The sequence below is a fragment of the Pan paniscus genome, chromosome 1, assembly GCF_029289425.2.
Source record: "Pan paniscus chromosome 1, NHGRI_mPanPan1-v2.0_pri, whole genome shotgun sequence".
Taxonomy (NCBI): domain Eukaryota; kingdom Metazoa; phylum Chordata; class Mammalia; order Primates; family Hominidae; genus Pan; species Pan paniscus.
The window spans coordinates 200346924-200363302 of NC_073249.2; the positions used below are offsets into that span (position 1 = coordinate 200346924).

At 46.9% G+C, this 16379-nt stretch overlaps 1 pseudogene; it reads left to right on the plus strand.

Annotated features, from left to right (window-relative positions):
* The first annotated feature begins 1766 nt into the window (after window positions 1-1766).
* Window positions 1767-8383, plus strand: LOC129394725 (developmental pluripotency-associated protein 2-like; annotated as a pseudogene).
* Window positions 8384-16379: the final 7996 nt, after the last annotated feature.

The window sequence follows — 16379 nt, forward strand, 5'->3', positions numbered from 1 at the left end:
ACAGGATGAGGAGAATAATCACAATGATAGTTACCTTTAATGAGCGATTACAAAGTGCCAGAACAGAGCTGAAACTTTAAATAATAATAATCACAAGTGGGGTGCGGTGGCTCATGCCTGTAATCTCAGCACTTTGGGAGGCTGAGCCAAGAGGATTGCCTGAGCCCAGGAGTTTGAGGCCAGCCTGGGCAGCATAGCAAGATACCATTTCTACTAAAAATAAAAACATTAGCCAGGCATGGTGGCGCGCACTCATAGTCCTAGCTACTTGGAGGCTGAGGCCAGAGCATAGCTTGAGCCCAGGAGTTTGAGGTTGCAGTGAGCTATGATTGAGCCATTGCCCTCCAGCCTGGGCAAAAGAGCAAGCTCCTGTCTCAAAAAAATTTAAAAAATAATAGTAACAAACTATGAGTGCTTATTGAGACAGCCCTATGTAGCCTGCCTGGAGCTGAGTGTTTTACAAGTAAGAGCTCATCAAATCACCCCAATGATACAATGCCATGAGACAAAAATTATTGTCCCATTTTCCAGATGAGAAAACTGAGGCTTAGAGAGGGACAGGATTGCCCATGGTCAGACAGCCAGTAAGTATTGCAGCTGGGCTGGGAACCCACTTCTCTCAGACCTGAAAGCCAGTGCTCTTGATCACTTCACTATGCTAAGTTCAGAAAGGGGTCCAGGAGAGCTCAGTGTGCACACAGTGGGTGGCAGTGATGGAGCAGTGATGGAGTGATGGAGGGGGCAGAGTCTCTTGTCTGTCTCATCCCTCATCTGAGGGATGGGAATGGTATCATCCTTCTGCTTGAAATCCTCCTGCGCCTCCCCCATCACACTTCAAACAAATCCGAAGTCTTGGCCAAGTCTGTGAACCCCCCAGGCCCTGGCCCACTCCGTCGGGCACTCTCTCCTATCACTCTGCCCCTCGTTCGCCGCTCTCCTGCCACCGGGTATCTTTGCGGATCACTGGACATGCCTGGTATGCTCCTGTCAGGCTCTGCTCCTGCTATGCCCTCCACCTGGAACATTCTTTCTCCATTTCTCAGGGTTCACTCTCTTACTTCATTCACACCTCTGCTCAAATGTCACCTCCCGGAGAGGACTTTCCTTTTCTTATCTTACCTAAAATAGTTCCCCTTGGCCGGGCGCGGTGGCTCACACCTATAATCCCAGCACTTTGGGAGGCTGAGGCGGGCGGATCACTTGAGATCAGGAGTTTGAGACCAGCCTGGCCAACATGGTGAATCCCTGTCTCTACTAAAACTACAAAAATCAGCCAGGCATGGTGGCGCGCACGCCTGTTATCCCAGCTTCCTGGGAGGCAGAGGCAGGAGAATCACTTGAACCCAGGAGGCGGAGGTTGCAATGAGCCAAGATTGCACTATTGCACTCCAGCCTGGGTGACAGAGCGAGACTGTCTGAAGAAAAAGAAAAAAAAAAGCTCTCCATCAGCTATATAACCTACATTATCTTTTTATTTTTCATGGCATGCTCTTTACTAGCAATCCTGTTGTTTATTTACCTGTTTGTTTCTCCCACTAGAACAAAGCTCCATGAGGCAGGACTTGTCTGTTTACTGCTGTTTCTCTGGATACATTTGATATATTGTAGGCCCTCAAAATGTACTTGTGAATGGAGCCACACCAACCTGGGCTCTAATCCCGGTCTGGCTACCTCCTAGCTGTGTGACTTTGAGTATTTCAGTTAACCCCTCTGAGCCTCAGTTTGTGCCTTAGAAAACTAGAGGTGGCTATGAGTATTAAGTGAGATCAGGCAATAAAATACCTGTGTGGCACCTGGCACACGATAGCTGCTCCATAGAAATGGTAGGTGACAGCCGGGCGTGGTGGCTCACGCCTGTAATCCCAGCACTTTGGGAGGCCAAGGCAGACAGATCACGAGGTCAGGAGATCGAGACCATCCTGGCTAACATGGTGAAACCCTGTCTGTACTAAAAATACAAAAAATTAGCTGGGCGTGGTGGCAGGCTCCTATAGTCCCAGCTACTTGGGAGGCTGAGGCAGGAGAATGGTGTGAACCCAGGAGGTGGAGCTTGCAGTGAGCCGAGATTGCACCACTGCACTCCAGCCTGGGCAACAGAGTGAGACTCTGTCTCAAAAAAAAAAAAAAAGAAGAAGAAAAGAAATGGTAGGTGACAATCACAGACTTCCTTCCTTCCCTCCAAATTCTTCCCCCTGCAAAGAAGGGAGAGAGCCAGAGATTGGGGCCTGGGGTTCACTGAGTGGGTTCTGCACTTGTGTGCAGCGAAGACATGAGGCCTCAGCCTGGAGGGACTCCCCTGACTGTGGTCAGGGGCTGGTAGAGAATGAAGCCAAAGAGGGAGTGGTCAAGCCTGGTGAAACCCGTCTCTACTAAAAATACAAAATTAGCCAGGTGTGGTGGTGCACGCCTGTAGTCCCAGAGACTGGGGTCTCACCATGTTTCCCAGGCTGATCTCGAACTCCTGGACTCAAGTGATCTGCCTGCCTGGGCCTCCCAGAGCGCTGGGATTACAGGCATGAGCCATCGTGCCAGGCCTAATTTAAAAAAAAAACGTATCACCGAATGGACAAGACAGGGGTGTTGCTGAAAATGTCAGACTCAAATTTGGATAGCAGCAAGAAGAATTTCTTTGAGGGGGAAGTAGTTGATGAGGAAAGTGTGATTTTGACATTGCTGCCAGTTAAAGATGACCCAAATATGAAACAAATGGAACCAAGTGTTTCTTCAACTTCTGATGTCAAACTGGAGAAACCTATGAAATACAATCAAGGTCATCTACTTCAAACAAATTAACAATTTACAGCTCCACAAAAAGCTAGATGCAAAATACCAGCTCTTCCCTTGCCGACCATTTTGACTCCCATTAATAAGGAGTGTTGGGACACTTTGCGGGACTGGTGCCAACAACTCAGTTTGAGTACTAATGGCAAGAAAATCGAAGTTTATCTGAGGGTCCATAGGCATGCTTACCCTGAACAACAGCAAGATATGCCTGAAATGTCACAAGAGACCAGATTACAGCGGTGTTCAAGGAAACACAAGGCAGTGACCAAGAGAGCAAGGCTTCAGAAAACTTATGAGATGAATGAGAGAGCAGAAGAGACTAATACAGTCGAAGTGATAACTTCAGCGCAGGGAGCCATGTTGGCATCAAGGGCAAGAATTGCTGCAAGAGCTGTTGAGCCTGAGGCTGTGAATTCAAGTTCCATTCCTGTTTCTCTTGAGGCCTTTTTGATGCAAGGCTCTGGTGTCAGGTGGTGTGTGGTCCATGGCAGACTTCTCTCGGCAGACACAAAGGGTTGAGTATGCCTGCAGTTTCATGCAGGTCAGGCCTGAGTGCCTACCACTCACAGGAGGATGATTTCTCTCTTCTTGTTACCTGCCTGCATTTTCCCATCCCCAGGCACAGAAGATAATATGTTATGCCCCAACTGTGCTAAGAGGAATAAGAAGATGATGAAAAGATTAATGACAATAGAGAAGTAGCAGCCATCTGTTTGAATGAAATGTACTAGAGAAGGAGGGATGTACTTTCGGACCATGTAAACCTATTATGAAGGAATAGAAGAGGAGACAATTTGAATGAATCTTTGTGATATACAAAACAAAAATCATAGTGACTAGGACTCCACAGTGAAGATGGTTGATAGTGACACAGCCCCATCTAAAAAGCCCCTTTCTGTAAGTCTGAAAACCCTTTAAAATAAAGTCACTGCAATCGGCAAAAAAAAAAAAAAAAGAGAGGGAGTGGTCAGAGAGGAAGAGGAGGAACAGAAGCATGCAGGTGGGATGGTCCAGGACTGCAGAGGGTCAAGGAGAGCAAGGCAGAGAATTAGGCAGTGAGCTCCTCCACAGAGTGGTACCACTGACCTGGAGCCTGGGGGTGAGGCCAACTTTGGTTGCTGACATTAGAGAGGACAGCAGAGGTGACACAGTAGCAGGAAGAGTTGGGAAGGGAATTGGAGTTAAAAGGGGCAGAAGAGGGAGCCGCTGATCACCAACAAATAGTTACTGAGCACCAGCTACATGCCAGGCACTGTTCTAGGCACTAGGAATACAGCAGAGGAGAAGACAGTCTCTGCCCTCTAGGATAGAGGCACACAAACTGGCCCACATGATAAATCTGGCCTACTATGTTTGTATGCTTGCAAGCTAAGAATGGGTTTTAGATTTTTAAATCATTTTAAAAGTCAAAAGAAGAATATTTCATGACATGTGAAAGTTATATGAAATTCATATTGTAGTATCCATAAATAAAGTTTTATTGGAACACAGCCATGCTCCGTTTACGTATCGTCTATGGCTGCTTTCTCACTACAACAGCAGAGTTGAGTAGTTGCAACAGAGACCATATGGCCTGAAAAGCCTAAAATATTTACTAGCTGGCTCTTTCGAAAAAAAGTTTGTTCAGGGGGTGAGGGGTTAGGAGAGGGACAGCATTAGGAGAAATACCTAATGTAGATGACGGGTTGATGGGCGCAGCAAACCACCATGGCATGTGTATACCTATGTAACAAACCTGCATGTTCTGCACATGTAGCACAGAATTTAAAGTATAATTTAAAAAAAATTAAAAAAAAAAAAAAGAGGCACCAGAGCGGTGGCTCATGCCTGTAATCCTAGCACTTTGGGAGGCTAAGGCAGGCGGATCACCTGGGCAAAAAGAGGGAAACTCTGTCTTAAAAAAAAAAAAAAAAAAAAAAAGAGGCACCAGAGAGCTGCCTTGCCTTTCTGCCATGTGAGGACACATAGAAAGTGCTCTGTATGAGGAACTGGCCATCACTAGACACCAAATCTCCCGGAGCTCTGATCCTGGACTTCCTAGCCTCCAGAACTCGGAGAGATTTCTGTCTTTGATAAATTGCCCACTGTAAAGTATTTTGCTGTAGTAGCCTAGATGGACTAAGACAGTGCCCTAATAAGAAGAGACACCAGATAGCTTACTCCCTCTCTCTCAAGCTCACAAAGAAGAGGTCATGTGGTCATGTGAGCACACAGCAAGATGGTGGCTGATGACAAGTCAAGGGAAGAGTCCTCAGAATGAAACCAACCTTGGCAGCACCTTGATTTTGGATTTCCCAACCTCCAGAACTGTCAGAAATAAATTTCTGCTGTTTGAGCCCCTCCTCCCACAAAAAGTTTGTTGACTCCTGCTCTAGAAAGTTACATTATCTGGCTAGACACAGTGGCTAATGCCTGTAATTCCAGCAATTTGGGAGATTGAAGCAGGCTTGCTTGAGCCCAGGAGTTTGAGACCAGCCTGGGCAACATAGTGAGACCCCATCTCTACAAACAATACAAAAATGCCTGGTGCCTTGTGCCTGTAGTACCGGCTAATCAGGAGGCTGAGGCAGGAGGATAGCTTGAATCTGAGATGTTAAGGATGCACTGAGCAATGATTATGGCACTGTACTGCAGCCTGGGAGACAGAATGAGGCCCTGTCTCAAAAAAAAAAAAAAGAAAAAGAAAAGAAAAGAAAGAAAAAAAGTTACATTTTCTTTGGGGAAGACAGTTAAATAAGTAGGTGAGCTCTTTTCCGGGTGCTTCCCAGGACAAGAACCAGCGGGTTTCAGTGTTTCTTTGTACCCTGCTCCTTGGCCGCCTTCCCCTGGAAGAGAAGTTCTCTATCCAGCCAGGCTCTGATACAGCAGCAGAGCAGCCTAGGTCATGGTGATCAGTTCCCTGCCTCTTGGCCAAGAGGATCTAGCCTTTTCCTGGAAGGAAAAAAATCTCTCAGTGATTGCAGTCTAGCACCCACCAGATCCCCTTCCCCTCTCCCAGATCCTGGATCCAGGAACAGCTTGTGAGCTCAGAAGAACATAATCACCTTTGTTGTCAAGGCCTGCCATCTGTGTACACCTGCCACCTGGGTGGTGCCCCCCTCTTTCTAAACACTTTTCTCCCCCACTGCTTCATGGAACCCTCACAGGGGTAAGGCATGGGTAGGGATTGTTACTTCCATTTCCAGATGAGAAAACAGACTTAAAGAGATGAACTGACTTACCCAGGTTCATTGGCTGGAAATAGCTTGTGGAGCCAAAATTAGAAAGAGTGGATTTAGAGGCAGTCTTTGTCTCTTTTTAAAAAAAGAAAGAATTAATAAAAGAAAGTTGGCCAGGCGCAGTGGCTCATGCCTGTAATCCCAGCACTTTGGAAGACCGAGGCAGATGGATCACTTGAGGTCAGGAGTTTGAGACCAGCCTGGCCAACATGGTGAAACCCTGTCTCCACTAAAACTCCCACCAAAAATTAGCTGGGCATCATGGTGCATGCCTATAATCCCAGCTACTCAGGAGGCTGAGGCAGGAGAATCGCTTGAAACCGGGAGACAAAAATTCATGCCACTGCACTCCAGCCTGAGTGACAGAGCAACACTCCATCTCAAAAAAAAAAAAAGAAGAAGAAGAAGGGCTGGGCGCAGTGGCTCACGCCTGTAATCCCAGCACTTTGGGAGGCGGAGGTGGGCGGATCACAAGGTCAGGAGTTCGAGACCAGCCTGGCCAACATGGTGAAACCCTGTCTCTACTAAAGATACAAAAAATTTGCGGGGCATGGTAGCATGCGCCTGCAATCCCAGCTACTCGGGAGGCTGGGGCAGGAAAATGGCTTGAACCCAGGAGGCAGAGGTTGCAGTGAGCTGAGATTGCGCCATTGCACTCCAGCCTAGGTGACAGGGCGAGACTCCATCTCAAAAAAAAAAAAAGTAGTGGAATGTTGTCAGCTTTGGAAGGGGCCTTTGTCTTGGCCAAAGATGGGAAACTGGTAGCCTGAGGCAGAGGTGAATCAGGTAAGGGTGGTAGTGAGTCTGCCATGTGCAAGAAATAAGGCATGCTTTGTCTGTAGAGAATTTAAAAACATTAGTGAGGCCAGTTGCCATGGCTCACGCCTGTACTCCCAGCACTTTGGGAGGCTGAGATAGGTGGATTGCTTGAGCCCAGGAGTTCAAGACCAGCCTGGGCAACATGGTGAAACCTCACCTCTACAAAAAAAGTAAAAAAAATGATAAAATAAAAACATCAATGAAACTGGGTAGGTCTGCTTTTTACTATCACCATGGCTTGGCAATTCTAAATAATGTCAGTGATAAAATCATCCTTCCCAAAGAGATCCCTCTGTTGGTCAAAGTACTAATTGTTGTGATTGCTGTGAGGTTTTTGTTTTTTGTTCTTTTTGTTTTTTTTTTTAAGAGACAGAGTTTCCCTCTGTCAGCCAGGCCGAAGGGCAATGGCACAATCACAGCTCACTGCAGCCTCGAATTCCTGGGCTCAAGGGATCCTCCCACCTCGGCCTCCCAAAGCACTGGGACTGCTATAAGTTTTAGGAATATATGTAAGCTGCAGATTCATATGTTTTTATTACCTAACCTTTAATAAATAATATATTCTACATGGAAGCTAATTTGGATAACTCTTGAGTTATACGCTTGGCCCCCAGCACACAGGGAGTCAGCTACACACCTTTAGTTTGAGAGTTCCCAGTGGGTCGAAATCATGGGAGCTCACTTTGGGAGTAGTTCATGTCTCCACATCCTTGCATTTAAACAACAAATTTGAAATCAACAGTGATAGCACAGTAACTATAAAAACAAGGGAAAAGCTGGGCACGGTGGCTCACGCCTGTAATCCTAGCACTTTGGGAGGCTGAGGCAGGTGGATCACGAGGCCAGGAGATCGAGACCATCCTGACTAACACGGTGAAACCCCGTCTCTACTAAAAATACAAAAAATTAGCCAGGCGTGGTGGCGGGTGCCTGTAGTCCCAGCTACTCGGGAGGTTGAGGCAGAAGAATGGCATGAACCTGGGAGGTGGAGCTTGCAGTGAGCCAAGATCACACCAGTGTACTCCAGCCCAGGCAACAGAGCGAGATTCCGTCTCAAAAAAAAAAAATAAAATAAAAAATAAAATTTTCACTGTGTTTACTTTCTGACCATGATTATTTGTTTTATTTCATAATTGTTATTGATAAAAATTCTGACATATGGAAGTTAAAATATGATTCTCTTTGTGTGTCAAATATACTAGGTGCACCATGGACCTGAAGACAGAAGAGGACCCACAGTGCCTTACATCATTATGTTATCCATCATAATCATCATTTTATTTATTTATTTATTTTGGACACAGGTCTTGCGCTGTCGCCCAGGCTAAAGTGCAGTGGAGCTCACTGCAGCCTCAAACTCCTGGGCCCAAGTGATTCTCCCATCTCAGCCTACCAAGGAGCTAGTACTACAGGCATTTACCACCACACCTGACTACTTTTTGTTTTTTGAGACAGAGTCTCACTCTGTCGCCCAGGCTGGAGTGCAGTGGTACGATCTCGGCTCACTGCAACCTCTGCCTCCCAGGTTCAAGCAATTCTCCTGCCTCAGCCTCCTGAGTAACTGGGACTACAAGGGCGTGCCACCACACCCAGCTCAGCTAATTTTTTGTATTTTTAGTAGAGACGGGGTTTTGCCATGTTGGCCAGGCTGGTCTCGAACAACTAGATCTCGTGATCTGCCCGCCTCAGCCTCCCAAAGTGCTGGGATTACAGGTGTGAGCCACCATGCCTGGCCTTAATTTTTATTTTTGTAGAGACAGGGTCTTGCTATGTTGCCCAGGCTGGTGTCAAACTCCTGGGCTCAAGGAGTTTTTTTGTTTTTTTTTTGAGACACGGTCTTACTCTGTCTCCCATGCTAGAGTGCAGTAGCATGCTCATGGCTCACTGGAGCTTCGACTTCCCAGGCTCAAGCAATCCTCCCACCTCAGCCTCCCTAGTAGCTGGGACTATAGGCACGCACCACCTTGTCCGGGTAATTTTTGTATTTTTTGTAGAGACAGAGTTTGCCATGTTGCCCAAGCTGGTCTCAAACTCCTGGGCTCAAGTTGTCTGCCCTCCTCAGCCTCCCAAAGTGCCCAGGTAAGCATGAGCCACCATGCCTAGCCTCTTTCTTAAAAACATGAAAAAAAAAGTTATTGTCTTGATTATTGAGATTTTTGATGCCTCCTTAAATTTTGTACTTTAAGAGGAGTACCTCATTAACCTCCCCCTAGTCCTGACCTTGCTCATTTAGCCCGCACAACAATCCTGTAAAGTAAGTGCTATAATTACCCCTGCGTTACAGATAAGAAACGTGAAGCACAGGCCGGGCGCGGTGGCTCACACCGGTAATCCCAGCACTTTGGGAGGCCGAGGTGGGCAGATCACAAGGTCAGGAGATCGAGACCATCCTGGCTAACATGGTGAAACCCCGTCTCTACTAAAAATTTAAAAAAAAATTGCCAGGCGTGGTGGCACGCACATGTAGTCCCAGCTACTTGGGAGGCTGAGATAGGAGAACTGCTTGAACCCGGGAGGTGGAGGTTGCGGTGAGCTGAGATCAGGCCACTGCACTCCAGCCTGGGCGACAGAGCGAAACTCTGTCTCAAAAAAAGAAAAAGAAAAGTAAGGCACAGAGAGGCCAAGTGATTTGGCCAAGGACATACACTTTGTTTTTTGTTTTGTTTTGAGACAGGGTTTCATCATAGTGGTCAGGCTGGTCTCGAACTCCTGACCTCAGGTAATCCACCTGCCTCGGCCTTTCAAAGTGCTGGGATTACAGGTGTGAGCCGCTGCACCCAGCCTTAAAATGTATCTCTTTCTTTCTTTTTTTTTTTTTTTTGAGACGGAGTTTCACTCTTCTTGCCCAGGCTGGAGTGCAATGGCATGATCTCGGCTCACTGCAACCTCCACCTCCCAGGTTCAAGCGATTCTCCTGCCTCAGCCTCCCGAGTAGCTGGGATTACAGGCACGTGCCACCACGCCCAGCTAATTTTGTACTTTTAATAGAGATGGGGTTTCTCCATGTTGGTCAGACTGGTCTTGAACTCCCAACCTCAGGTGATCCACCCGCCTCAGCCTCCCAAAGTGCTTGGATTACAGGTGTGAGCCACTGCACCCAGCCTAAAATGTATTTCTTAAAATAATAAGACTTGAAAGTCAAAATTACTCCCTGATCCATGGGCTGCAGAATGGATGTTGTGTTAGCAGGCATGAAAATCATATTAATCTTGTACATCTCCATCAGAGCTCTTGGGTGATCATGTGCATTGTCAATGAGCAGTAATATTTTAAAAGAAATCTTTTTCCTAAGAAGTAGGTCTCAACAGTGGGCCTAAAGTATTCCATAAACCATGCTGTAAACAGATGTGTTGTCATCCAGGCTGTGTTGTCCCATTTATAGAGGACAGCAAGAGTGGATTCGGCATAAGTTTTAAAGTCCTTGAGATTTTCCCCAGAATGGTCAATGCACTGGCTTCAAATTCAAGTTGCCAACTGCATTAGCCCCTAACAAGAAAGTCAGCCTGTCCTTTGAAGCACTGAAGCCAGGCATTGACTTCTCTCTAGCTATGAAAGTTCTAGATGGCATCTTCTTCCTATAGAAGGCTCTTTTGTGTGTGTGTGTGTGTGTGTGTGTGTTTGTGTGTGTGTGCGTATGAGAGAGAGAGAGAGACAGACAGAGTTTCGTTCTTGTTACCCAGGCTGGAGTGCAATGGTGCAATCTCAGCTCCCTCCAAGGCTCAGCTCCAACCTCTGCCTCCTGGGTTCAAGTGATTCTCCGGCCTCACCCTCCCGAGTAGCTGGGATTACAGGTGCCTGCCATCATGCTCAGCCAATTTTTGTATTTTTAGTAGAGATGGGGTTTCACTATATTGGCCAGGCTGGTCTTGAACTCCTGACCTCAAGTGATCCACCCGCCTCAGCCTCCCAAAGTGCTGGGATTACAGGCATGAACCACTGTGCTCGGACTGAAGTCTGTTTCATCTACACTGAAAATATGTTGGGTGGGCATGGTGGCTCACTCCTGTAATCCCAGCACTTTGAGAGGCTGAAGCAGGTAGATCACTTGAGGGCAGGAGTTTGAGACCAACCTGGCCAACATGGTGAAACCTCATCTCTATTAAAAATACAAAAATTAGGCTGGGCGTGGTGGCTCATGCCTGTAATCCCAGCACTTTGGGAGGCCGATGAGGGTGGATCACCTGAGGTCAGGAGTTCAAAACCAGCCTGGTCAACATGGTGAAACCCAGTCTCTACTAAAAATACAAAACTAGCCTGGTGTGGTGGCACGTGCCTGTAATCCCAGCTACTTGGGAGGCTGAGGCAGGAGAATCACTTGAACCCGGGAGGCGGAGGTTGCAGTGAGCCAAGATCAAGCCATTGCACTCCAACCTGGGTAACAAGAGCGAAACTCCGTCTCAAAAAAAAAAAAAAAAATTAGCCAGGCGTTGTGGTGGGTGCCTGTATTCCCAGCAACATGGGAGGCTGAGGCAGAGAATCACTTGAACTCGGGAGGCGGAGGTTGCAGTGCAAGATCGTGCCACTACACTGCAGCCTGGGTGACAGAAGGAGATTCTGTCTTCAAAAAAAAAAAATTTTTTTCTGGATTATTTGCTAAAGCTTCTCCATTAGCACTTGCTGCTTCACCTTGCACTTTTTTTTTTAGATGAATTTTCGGTCTGCCGCCCAGGCTGGAGTGCAATGGCATGATCTCTGCTCACTGCAACCTCCACATTGTGAGTTCAAGCAATTCTCCTGCCTCAGCCTCCCAAGTAGCTGGGATTACAAGCATGCACCACCACACTCAGCTAATTTTTTTTGTATTTTAGTAGATACAGGGTTTCACCATGTCAGTCAGGCTGGTCTCAAATTCCTGACCTCAAGTGATCTGCCTGCCTCGGCCTCCCAAAGTTCTGGGATTACAGGTGTGAGCCACTGCACCCAGCCCTGGCTAACTTTTTATTTTTGTAGAGACAGGGTCTCACTATGTTGCCCAAGCTGACTTCCAATTCCTGGACTCAAGTGATCCGCCTGCCTTGGCCTCCCAGAGAGCTGGGATTACAGGCATGAGCCACAGTGCCCAGCCTGTTCCACATTCTTGTCATTCATGTGTTCACTGGAGTAGCACTTTTAATTTCCTTTAAGAACTTTTCTTTTGCATTCACAACTTGGCTGACACAAGAGACCTAGCTTTTGGCCTTCCTCACTAAGTTTAATTAATTCTAGCTTTTGATTAAAAATGAGAGACATTCGAGTCTTCCTTTCACTTGAACACTTAGAGGCCACTGTAGGATTTTATTATTATTTTTTTTTATTATACTTTAAGTTCTGGGGCACTGTAGGGTTTTTATTGGCCTAATTTCAATATTGTTTTATCTCAGGGAATAGGGAGGCCAGAGGGGAGGGAGAGAGATGAGGGAAGGGCACCGGTGGGTGGAACAGTCAGAAAACACACACCACTGAGACGGAGTCTCGCTCTGTCACCCAGGCTGGAGTGCAGTGGTGCGATCTCAGCTCACTGCAACCTCTGCCTCCTGGGTTCAAGCGATTCTTCTGCCTCAACCTCCCAAGTAGCTGGGACTACAGGTGCGAGCCACCACGCTTGGCTAATTTTTGTATTTTTAGTACAGACAGGGTGTCACCATATTGGACAGGCTGGTCTCAAACTCCTAGACCTTGTGATCCACCCGCCTTGGCCTCCCAAAGTGCTGGGGTTACAGGCATGAGCCACTGCGCCCAGCTTAAGTTTGCCATCTTATATGGGCACAGTTTGTGGTGCCCCAAAACAATCACAATAGTAACATCAAAACTCACTGATCACAGACCACCATCACAGATACCATAACAATGAAACAATCTGAAATATTGTGAGAATTACCAAAATATGACACAGGCACGAAATGAACACATGCTGTAGGAAAAATGGTGCCTGTAGTTGCTCCACACGGGGTTGCCACAAACCTTCAATTTGTTAAAAACAAAATATCGATTGGGTGTGGTGGTTCACGCCCAGAATCCCAGCACTTTGGGAGGCCAAGATGGGAGGACTGCTTGAGTGCAGGAGTTCAAGATCAGCCTGGGCAACATACGGAGACCTCATCTCTACATAAAAAATAAAAAATAGGCCGGGTGCAGTGGCTCATGCCTGTAATCCTAACACTTTGGGAGGCCCAAGTGGGCGGATCACCTGAGGTCAGGAGTTCGAGACCAGCCTGACAAAATGGAGAAACCCCATCTCTACTAAAAATACAAAATTAGCTGGGCATGGTGGTGCATGCCTGTAATCCCAGCTACTCCGGAGCCTGAGGCACGAGAATCGCTTGAAACCAGGAAGCGGATGTTGCGGTGAGCCGAGGTCGTGCCATTGCACTCCAGCCTGGGCAATAACAGCAAACCTCCATCTCAAATAATAATAATAATAATAATAAATTAATTAAATAAAATAAAAAATAAAATCAGCTGGGCCTGGTGCCTCGCACCTGTGATCGTAGTTACCGAGGAGCCTGAGGTTAGAGGATCACTTGAGCCTGGGCAATTGGGGCTGCAGTGAGCGGTGATCATGCCACTGCACTTGCCTGGGTGACAGAGCAAGATCCCATCTAAAAAAAAAATTTGATGAAGCACAAGTAAAGTGCAATAAAATGAGGTATGCCTACACTCGTTTGCTGTGCACAGGTTGTTAAATATCTCAAATTACTTGCCATCATTCCAATTTAAAATTAAATTAACAACAAAATAAATAAATAAGATTTTAAAAATACAACTTTCTAGCTTCTTTAAAAATACCGGCATCCGGACCCACATTCCTGCTTTATAACCATCAGCAGGAATGGAGTAGCCACCTCTTTTAGATGAGGCTAGTTTGTCAAACTGCCATAGTCCCCATTGTCTGAACTCCTCACTCATTTAACTTCCTTATGTTACCCACCTGCTCCTATGGGCATTTGAATTTGGACCTCTAATTTCACCGTTTCACAAATGGAGGGATCCATGCCCCAGAGCAGGAGAGGCTTCCCAATTCACACAGCAGTTTTGTGAGAAGCTGGGTTCCAAACCTCACCTCACACAGTCCTCATAGACTCTTTTTTTTTCTTTTTTGAGACGAAGTCTCGCTCTGTCACCCAGGCTGGAGTGCAGTGGCGTGATCTCGGCTCACTGCAAGCTCCGCCTCCCGAGTTCACGCCGTTTTCCTGCCTCAGCCTCCTGAGTAGCTGGGACTACAGGCGCCCTCCACCAAGCCTGGCTAATTTTTTATATTTTTAGTACAGACGGGGTTTCACTGTGTTAGCCAGGATGGTCTCGATCTCCTGACCTTGTGATCTGCCCGCCTCGGCCTCCCAAAGTGCTGGGATTACAGGCGTGAGCCACTGCACCCAGCCGACTTTTTTTTTTTTTTGAGATGAAGTCTGTCGCCCAGGCTGGAGTGCAGTGGAGCTCGCTGCAACCTCCGCCTCCCGGATTCGAGATTCTCCTGCCTCAGCCTCCCAAGTAGCTGGGATTACAGGCACATGCCACCACACCTGGCTAATTTTTTTTTTTTTTTTTGAAACGGAGTCTCGCTCTGTCGCCCAGGCTGGAGTGCAGAGGCGCGATCTCGGCTCACTGCAAGCTCCGCCTCCTAGGTTCACGCCATTCTCCTGCCTCAGCCTCTCGAGTAGCTGGGACTACAGGCGCCCGCCACCATGCCCAGCTAATTTTTTGTATTTTTTTTAGTAGAGACAGGGTTTCACCATGTTAGCCAGGATGGTCTCGATCTCCTGACCTCGTGATCCACCCGCCTCAGCCTCCCAAAGTGCTGGGATTACAGGCGTGAGCCACCGTGCCCGGCCTAATTTTTGTATTTTTAGTAGAGATGGGGTTTCGCCATGTTGGCCAGGCTGGTCTCAAACTCCTGACCTCAGGTGATCTGCCCATTTCAGCCTCTCAAAGTGCTGGGATTATAGGCGTGAGCCACCATGCCCGGCCCCTCATAGACTATTATGAGTGAACTTGAATGTGGTGGGAGCTCAGAAAGGGAGGTCCCCAACTCAGAACCGAGCTAACCCCTATTTTCTGAGCACCTCCCAATAGCCAGCACTGTGGTGGGCACATGCACATTCACACCCCATGTGGTCCTCCAACAACCCCGACAGATCAGCATGGACAACCTCTATCTCTCAGGTGAGTAACTCTGGTTCAGGGAGTTATGGGACTTTCCCAGGATCTCACAGCAAGTTTGTGGCAGGTCTAAGTTCAAATCACTAGCTCTTAACATAAGACTAGAGGAATCCACTGCCTGCTCCCTTCCTGGGACACCCCCTCTCACTCCTGCTTGGATTTTCTTGGGATGGGGCTGGAGTCATCCCAAGAAATTCCTGGCTAAATTTCCTCTCTTCCAGGTGGATGCTGAGGTAGGGCAGCATGAAAGCCAACAGAGGATTGTAAAAAATATTTCCTATATGCTAGGCATGTGCTAGACTTTTTTCACAAGACTTATATCATCTTCTTTGTTCTATCTGCCTTCTCTAAATTTTCCACAATTAACGCTTTTTACATCTTGCACAAGGAATTGTTTGTTCTAGGCCTGGATATGATTCTATGGAAGGTAGGGAGATGCTGGGGTCAGTAACTCCATTTTGCAGTTAAGGAAACAGGCTCACAAGGATTGCCCAAGGTCAGACAGCTAGTAAGTATGACTCCAAGGCCTGTACTCTCTCAATTCCACTACTAGGCCTGCCTTTTTGTTTTTAACACACTGTTCCACAAAGGAGTTCAGGCAAGTCATAAAAATACGTAAGAAAAATTAAGCATTTATATTGTCTGTCTTGTATAAACTATATTTCAAAAGAATCAAATAATGAATGAGAAAATGTTCTTTACATTGAGCTAATGAATGCAAAAAGAATGAGAGAATTAGAAAATTATTTTGCAATAGCTAATAAAATTGAATCATTAGTGGATAATAAAACCAGTAGGTGAAAGGTTGATGGGAAATTTTATACTGAAGAGGGCATTAAACCCACTGATCAATCAGTAAAAATGTCAACTAGACATATGTGTCTCCAGATGTGATGTAATAATAAGTACACAGCACTGTTACCAATAAGGTATTCTTTAAACACTCAGGGGGCCAGGTGTAGTGGCTCACACCTGTAATATCAGTACTTTGGGAGGCCAAGGTGGGAGGATCACTCAAGCTCAGGAGTTCAAGACCAGCCTGGGCCACAGTGAGACCTCATTTCTACAAAAATATTAAAAAGTAGCCAGGTGTGGCTGGGTGCGGTGGCTCACGCCTGTAATCCCAGCACTTTGGGAGGCCAAGGTGGGTGGATCACAAAGTCAGGCCTTCGAGACCAGCCTGGGCAATATGGTGAAACCCCATCTCTACTACAAATACAAAAATTAGCCAGGCTTGGTGGCGGGCGCCTGTAGTCCCAGCTACTCGGGAGGCTAAGGCAGAAGAATTGCTTGAACCTGGGAGGCAGAGTTTGCAATGAGCCAAGATCACGCCACTGCACTCCAACCTGGGCGACAGAGTGAGACTCCATCTCAAAAAAAAAGTAGCCAGGTGTGATGGCGTGCCTGTAGTCACAGCTACTT